The following is a 9312-nucleotide window of genomic DNA, read 5'->3' on the forward strand; positions in this document are numbered from 1 at the left end:
GATTTTCAATTGGTTTCGTTGACTGACCTGGCCAACTCAGTTGGTGTCTAAGAAAAGCAATGAGCAGAGAACCTCCCACATCTTACACTTACCTGATCGAGTCAGTTAGTCAGTCTTGAGCTTGGAGTGCTCAAAGTGGCTTGAAAGTTAGGAGCTGTCTAGATTTAGGTTAACCCTAGGATAAAAGGTACATGCTTGTTTAATTTGATTGTAATTAACACCTAAACATTAACTAATTTCTTCTTCTCATAGTTTTAAGATTCTTAGGTTCTTCTCTTTAGATTTCCTTCATTCTTTTCTCACTTTATTTAAAAAAAAAATAAAATTTTTCGTGTGTGCTCTAAAGTATAATTGTAGGGTGTATGCTCGGTCGTAGATCGTTACGACCAGAAATCTAACCTTTTGATCCAGAAATAGAAAGAACCTTTAGAGCCAACAGACGTAAAAATATGGAACGAAATCAGGAGAATGATCCACCTAGGCAGTTGAAGGAGTACTTTACTCCTTCCCCATATACCTACTCTCCTTGTATTCAAGTGTCCCTGTGGAGGCCACCCAATATGAAATTAAGTCCAGTATAATCCAAATATTACCTTCATTTTATGGACTTAGTAATGAGGACCCTTATAAACATCTTGAAGAATTTCTTGAGATATGCTCAACTATCAAGATTCACAACTTCTCCAATGATGCTCTTAGGTTAAAATTATTTTCTTTCTCACTTAAGGACAAAGCCAAATACTGGCTACATACTTTGGATTCCATGACTATATCAACCTGGGACCAGCTGCAAGAGAGTTTCTCAAGAAATATTTTTTCATAGAAAAAACTAATCAAATAAGAAAAGCCATAACTAGTTTTCTCAATTAGATGGAGAAATATTTCATGAAACATGGGAGAGATTAAAGAACCTTATTAGAAAATGTCCCACCATGCTGCACCCAAGTGACAGTTAATCCAATATTTTTATGATGGGCTATCTGAAAGACATCGATAAATGGTCGATGCATCATGCGATGGAATATTAATGCTCAAAAGTGAGGAAGAGGCATGGCAACTATTTGAAATTTTAAATAAAAATTCATTACATCATATGTCTGCCTCCATTAGAGATAAACCCATGTTAAACCCAAAGAGAGATGGAATATATGGAGTAAGAAACTCAATAGATATCCATCATAAGGTAGATGAATTGTCCCAAAAGATAGATCAATTATTAAGTATGGGACATTCCTCTTCTCCATCTTGTCAGATGCAAGATATATGTGCATTATGTTTGAGCCCCACTCATTGTGCGAATGATTGTCCAGTTGTACAACAGTTTTTTGAATATGTACAAGAACAAGTCCATCAAGCCCAAACTACTCATAGATCAGGAACAACCCCTATTCTAGTACGTACAATCTAGGATGGATAAACCATCCGAATTTCTCATAAAATCACAACCAGTGGTTCCTCCAATGCAACAAAGATCAGGTTATCCGAATGTGATTTATAGGCATCCATCTTAGTCACAATACCAGAACCCTCCTCAACCCACCCCGAGTACTCATAACTCGGCTTTCGAAGAAAAGATGCTGCAAGCACTTAAAGGACTAAAATGAATACCCAACTCCTTCACTCCCATACGCAATTAATAGCAAAGCTAGAGATCCAGATAGGTCAGCTAGCAATAGCTTTCAGTAGGAGGAAGAAGGCAAATTACCCAGTCAGCCTATTAATAACCCAAAAGGACAGTACATGGCTGAAAGCATCATTGGTCCTGAAATTTTTTCGAACATGCCAAATCGATTATGATCCTTAAAGCGAAAAATCTTAAATCAACCTGAAGTAATCCAACAACAAGAGCAACCAATTCCAGCTACACAGAAAAGAAGAAACCTGAAGAGAGGAAAGAACCTATTAACCCAGCACCTGCACCTAAGGCTCATTTCCCAGTGCTTTAGAATCCCCTCTGCCTCTTGATAAGAAGGATATAAAAATGAATGAAATGCTGGAACTATTTAAACAAGTCCAGATAAACTTATCCCTTCTGATGTCATTAAGCAAGTTCGACCTATGCTAAATTTTAAAGGATCTGTGTACAAGAAAGCAAATCAAAGGCACAGATACCAAGAAAAGTCCACCTAACTGAGCAGGCTAGCTCAATTTTTCAGCAAATTGCCCCACCCAAACTAAAAGATCAGGTACCCCAATTATTTCTTGTGTCATAGGGGACCTCACGATTAAAAGGCATTATTAGATTTGGGTGCAAGTGTCAATCTTCTCCCGAGCTTTGTATATGACCGATTTGGATTTAGAGAGTTAAAACCCATGATAGTGACCTTACAACTAGCAGACCGATCTATTAAGGTATCCGTGGAATGTTGAAGATGTGTTGGTAAAAGTAGATGAATTCTATTTTTTGTGTTGGATATGGAATCTAGCAGCAACCTAGCCAAATACCGATCATCCTAGGTAGACCCTTCTTAGCAACCGCTAATGCTTGTATAAATTGTAGGACCGGGGTTATGGATGTATCTTTCGGAAATAAGAAGTTGAGGTTGAATATTTTCAATGCATCTCAGGGACCACCTACGTACAACCATAATGAGATCAACCTATTAGAGGAAATTGTAGAAGATAAAGCTTTTGCCTTACTCAACTCAGATCCTTTAAGGCATGTCTAACACATTTTGGAATGAATAATTTTGATATCGATGGATACACTGAAGAAATACATGCTTTACTAGAACCTCCCAATTTTAGCACCACTCCCTTTGGATGTAAAGTATGAAAATTACCAACTCAATCAAGTCCTCTGGTACCATCTTTAGAAGCACCACCTACTCTAGAACTAAAGCCTCTTCCTATCATGCTGAAATATTTATTTCTTGGATCCAATGATACCCTTCCAGTGATCATTGCATCTGACCTAACTACTGACCAGGAAGACAAACTTGTAGAGGTGCTCAAAAAGCATAAAGAGGCTATAGGGTGGTCGATTGCCGATTTGAAGGGTATAGATCCTTCCGTTTGCATGCATCATATTCACTGCGAGGTTGAGGCAAAATCACATAGGGACATGCAACGAAGATTGAATCCGAATATGCAAAATCATGAAAAAGAAAGTAGTGAAATGGCTAGATGCTGGAATTATCTATCCAATTTCAGATAGCCAATGGATTAGTCCAACCCAAGTAGTATCTAAGAATTTAGGTATTACCGTAGTAGAGAACAACGATGGTGAATTAATTCCTACTCATGCAAAACTGGTTGGCGAGTATGTGTGGACTACCGAAAGCTGAATGCCATTACTAGGAAAATCATTTTTCTTTGCCTTTTATTGACCAAATTTTAGAATGGCTAGCAGGATAAAGTTTCTTCTATTTTCTAGATGGATATTCGGGATATAACCAGATCTCGGTATTCTCTGCTGATCAAGAAAAGACTACCTTCACATGCCTATATGAATATTTGCATTTAGACGTATGCCATTCGTCTCTGCAATGCACCAGCCACTTTTCAACGATGCATTTTGGCCATCTTTTCTGATATGATCGATAAATATCTAGAAGTCTTCATGGATGATTTTTTAGTATTTGGCTCTACCTTTGATGACTGTCTTCAGAACCTAGCCAAGGTTCTCCAACGATGTGTAGAGATAAATTTGGTTTTAAGTTGGGAGAAGAGTCATTTTATGGTTCGTGAGGAAATCGTGCTTGACATATTGTATCCAAGCGGGGGATCGAAGTAGATAAAGCAAAGGTTGATTAATCTTGAAATTACCTCTCCCAATCTTGGTTAAACAAGTGCGATCCTTCCTAGACCACGCAGGTTTCTATAGGCCTTTATTAAGGATTTCAGCAAGATCTCACGACCTTGTGCAACTTGCTTGCCAAAAAAAATTCTTTTGATTTTAATGAAGATTGCCTAATCGCTTACAATAAACTCAGAACTGCTTAACCACTGCACCAATCATAAAATCTCTGAATTGGACCCTACCATTTGAAATCATGTGTGATGCTTCTGATTATGCTGTAGGGGCAGTCCTTGGGCAAAGGTTTAATTGAGAACTGCATGTAATATATTATGCAAGCAAAACTCTTTCAGATGCTCAATTGAATTACACCACGATTGAAAAAGAGTTGCTCGCTGTTGTGTTTGCCCTAAATAAATTTAGAACATATCTTTTGGGCTCCAAAGTCTAGTATACTCCAATCATACAGCGCTGAAACATCTACTATCCAAAAAGGATACAAAACCTAGGCTGATTAGATGGATCCTTCTATTACAAGAATTCGATTTAAAAATTTTAGACAAAAAAGGTTCCAAAAACTTAGTAGCAGATCACATTTCTAGGATTTTGATAGAACACAATAGAGAATCGATTAGAGATAGATTTTCAGACGAACAACTCTTTTCAATGTCTTCCATTGGTCTTTCCTGGTTCGCTCATATAGTCAATTACTTGGCTGTGGACAAATACCATCACATTGGACCCAACAAGAAAAAAATAGATTTTTCTCCCAAGTAAAGTACTATTTCTGGGAAGAATCAGAGTTGTTCAAATATTACCCAGATCAAGTAATCCGACATTGTATCCCCGAGTGTGAAGTCCAAAGTATTCTTAACTTCTGCCACTCGCTAGCATATGGAGGATATTTTAGTGAAAGAAAAACTGCAGCAAAGGTGTTGCAGAGTGGATTTTATTGCTGAACTATTCAAAGATGTACATGAATTCAGTCATAATTGCCTGCGATGCCAGCAAAAAAAAAATATTTCGAGAAAAGATATGATGCCCCTATCCCCTATACTTGTAGTAGAAATTTTGATGTTTGAAAATTGATTTCATAGGACCCTTTCCCTCATCATTTAGATTCGAGTATATTTTGGTGGAGTGGACTACGTATTAAAATGGGTAGAGGCTATGGCAACCCGAACCAATGATCATAAATCGTGATCAAGTTCATTCAGCATAACATCTTTAGTCGATTTGGATTCCAAGAGCCATAATTAGCGATGGAGGTACACACTTTACGAATAAGTACTTCGACACGCTAATGAAAAAATATGGAATAACCCATAAAGTCGCCACACCTTATCACCCCCAGACAAGTGGCCAAGTTGAGGTGTCCAACAGGGAGATCAAGCATATTCTTGAAAAAATGGTAAGATCCGATAGAAAAGACTGGTCAGCACGCTTGGATGATGCATTATGGGCTTACCGTACGATTTTAAAATACCCATAGGAATGTCTCCTTATCGACTTGTATTGGTAAAACTTGTCATCTACTGGTGGAATTGGAATATGTGCATTTTGGGCCATACGGCAATTTAACTTTGATATGAAAAATGCAGGTTCCAATAGGAGACTTCAACTAAATGAACTTGAAGAGCTACGCAATAAACGTATGAGAGTGTCAGAATTTATAAGGCTCAAACTAAAGTATACCACGATAAATTCATTGCACGAAAAATGTTCGAGCCCAATCAAAAAATTTGGCTCTTCAATTCTAGGTTGCGACTTTTTCCTGGTAAACTTCGTTCACGTTGGAACGACCTTTCATTGTAACTCAAGTATTTCCCTATGAGCCGTAGAACTCAGAGATCCTAAATAGGGGAACACCTTTAAAGTAAACGGTCAGCGATTGAAACCTTACATAAATAAATTAACGATGGAGAATTAATTGAATCTGTTGTTCTAATGGATCTAGTACCGTCATGATACTCAGTTCAGTCTGGCTGAAAACTTTAAACTTAGCGCTCCTGGGAGGCAACCAGTTTATATATTTTTTTAATTATCTAGCTTCTTTTCTTTTCATAAAAAATTAAGAAAGGCAATCAGCCAAGTTGGAGGGAGCATCTCATCCAAAGCCCAGATGGAGTCATGAACTAATCACGCCCATAAAGAAAGAATCCCTCACCTGACAATGAACGAGCACATCACATCCAGGTGGTATCTTTCTTGTAATTTCTTTCTCTATTCTACTTTGTTATTTTCTTCATCCATTGGGGCAATGGAAATAAAGTTGGGGGGGAGAATAATTAAATTAATCAAGTCCTCAAGTATGACCATAATCATTTTGTGTACCAAATTTTGTCTTGATTTGAAGTAAATCAGGTGTTCTAATTGATGAATGATTTTAAATAATTTTAGAGATATTGAGGGGCAAATTATTAAGGAAGCCCAATAAATGGTAGGGTCTAGATCAGAATAAATTTTGGAGTGATTCTAAAACTCTTCTTACTGATTCAATGAAGAATCTACTTCATGGGAGTTGAGTGGAAAGGTCGAAGTATACAAAAGTTTCCCTTAGTATTTGCTTATATGCTTCAAAAAAAAAAAAAAAAAAGATTTTAGCATTGTCTCATTGAGTAACCGGGCCCCTTTGTCTAAGTAAGCGTTGTGGTTCGCGTCAAAAGTGAGGATGCAAGAAATCGAGTATAAAATTATATCTTTTCTTGACTCGAGTCAGTAAGCCGAGGGGTGTTCTACACCTAATGCCTTAAAGCCAACTAGTTTGGGAGTCATTGGCTGAAAACTTGCCGCAAGGGTCAGCAAGAAATTTTTTTTAAAAAGAAGATAGAAGATAATAAAGGGGACTAAATTGTAGAAGATAATAGACCCAACTCACATCAAGTTAGAGGATTTAAAGAGTAGAGTTGGGAGTCGGTAAAAGAAGATTTTAAAAATTTTTATGGACTTCACTCAACCACTGAATGGGTAAAATTAATAATCCAATGAAATACTTCTTTGATTGTCTAGCTGGGTATCAACTGACTTTAGAACTACCTAATATAACTTTTAATTCAAAGACAAGTCGGTACCCATTACTGATTTTTCTATTTTACTCGAGGACGAGCAAAAGCTAAGCTGGGAGGTATGATAAACATGAGAATTAATATATTAGAGACCTTAAATATATCATGAATTAAATTAATTAGTTGAGAATTGATGTTATTTAATTTATTTTATAAAAAATTAATGAAGATCCAAATATATCCAAATAGTCAAAACTCAAGTACCAAAGCTCCACCAAAGCTAACATGGGTACATGCCATTCAAGGCTTGAAGCTAGCCTTCAGTGAAAACCATAACATTAAATGAGAAAGCCCATGGTATATTTAATGCTCAAGGAGGAGTAAAGTGAGTGCTGTGAGCTGGTTCCAAACAAAGCATTTAATTGACTTCTAGTTTTTCTCCACGTGGTCCATGCTGTACCAACAAAAGCTATATGGCTTCTTCACATGAAAATACTTGGACGCTAATCGGATGCTGCAAGTATTCAAATAAATATGGGAGAAAGGGAGCCGCGCAATGCATAAACTCATGCGAATGCAAAACGACACACCTGGAATGCGGAACCAATGCCGAACTGCGGAACAGACGCAAGAATGCAGTGTGAAAGTTTTGACGTGATACGGACATGGCTTGGATTTTTATTTAAAGAGAAACATAAGAATGAAAGAGGGGGACATGCTGGACACCGCCATTCTTCGTCTCTTCTCCCATCATTCTCATTCCATATTTTATCTAGCCTAACCCTCCAAACATCCAAAAAGCTTCCACCATCCATCACATATCAGCCCACCCATCTTCCATCTCCAACCTTCCAAACAATCCATCTGCTCAACCCAGGATGTCAGCGCGTAAGAGTTCCATGGAAGGCTAGACTCTCCAACTTGGAAAGACGATGAAGCCTGCAATACAGATTTATTTCTTTATCTTGTATTTATTTTCTATGCAATGAAATAAAAAATTATTTTATGCTTCATGCTATTTGAAATTCTTTCTATTTCTTTAAAGGTTTGGATTCGACGTGTATGACTTATACTTTTCACAGACATAACGTGATCTACAGATACGGTACGCACTAGGAAAATAGATCTTACATTTCAAGTTCGAGTTTCTAACTGGTAGTTGAGTTAAGGTAATCTATACTCTAGACAGACGAGCCATAATCCAAGGATATGGTTCATACCTATCCGAGGTAAATTACGCTGCTTCTTAATTACAAATATCATCATTGCGACATAAAAGTAAAAAAAAATAAAATTTATTTTACATGGTAGATTCTGAATTTTTGAGTTTCTTTTCTATTAATTTTTTTTATAAATTAAACTTAAATTATTATTTTTTAGTAATTAATTAAAATCAATCCTTTTTTTTTATTAATTATAAACAATTATCTGAGATCCCTGTAAAACGATCCTGATTCACCCTAGCTTCATAGTAAGTTAGAATTAGTTTATTTTTGGTCCCTGACGACGCGCATCAACCATCATAAGTGGTGAGTGGGTTCTTCATCTAATTGTGATGTTTTCTTTATTATATTTGGCTATGCAAGGTACTACATCTGAAAGATAATTAGTTTTCTGATAATTTATAGTTTATGTATATTAGACAAGCTTGGAAATAGGAAATGAATTTATATAGCAAAGTTGCTCCAAATGTATATGCTTATGTGTAATTGGTTTGGATAATTTCACATTTTGATTTGGTGAAGAATTATCAGAATTTGATATTCAGTTTTCAATATTTGGAATACTATTTTAGCATTCGGTGCAGAGGCTATCCTTGGGAGTGATCAATCCATCGGGTATGTCCTAACATCAGTGTCAGCATTAGCATTTCATACAGCATGGATATATATACAGATGGTACCTCCTTTTGAAACAGAATGATCGTGGGCCCTATAAGATGTACCGTATTGACTACCATGGTAGGGATATACTGTGGGACAGTCGATGACAGTTCAGATGGTATCTTCTTACAAAATAATATGTCCAGTGGAACCCAATAGCATCAGATGCACCATGTCGGTTACCCATGGTAGGGGTGCATTGTGGGGATAATCGACGGTAGCTCAACATCAGCATAACTCATCATTTGATTATTCTTGTTTGGCATATGAAGTTTGGAAGTGTATTAGAAATTTCAAAATTTCAGTTACAGTATTATTCATTTTCCAGTTTACTCATGTTCAGCTTATCAAATTTGTCAATGCAGTAGTTTCAGTTTTATGTGCTATATCTAGTTTGATAAGTTATATTTAGTTTTTATGTAGCATATTAAATATGTTAGTTGAGCATTCCTATTTCTCCATTATTAGATAGTTTATTCACTCACTGGGACTTAGGTCTCACTCTTCCTCATTTCTTTTTATTACGACTTTGAAGCTTCTTAGACAGGTAGAGAGATAAATAAAAGCATCTTTATCTATGCTTGTACTAGAAGATATGAGCCTTGATAGCTATAAAGCAGGGATATGTTTTGTGATAACTGGTATACTTGAGTTGTTCATATTAGTTGTGGGAAAAATGTGTATC

The sequence above is a fragment of the Elaeis guineensis genome, chromosome 6 (assembly GCF_000442705.2).
Source record: "Elaeis guineensis isolate ETL-2024a chromosome 6, EG11, whole genome shotgun sequence".
Taxonomy (NCBI): domain Eukaryota; kingdom Viridiplantae; phylum Streptophyta; class Magnoliopsida; order Arecales; family Arecaceae; genus Elaeis; species Elaeis guineensis.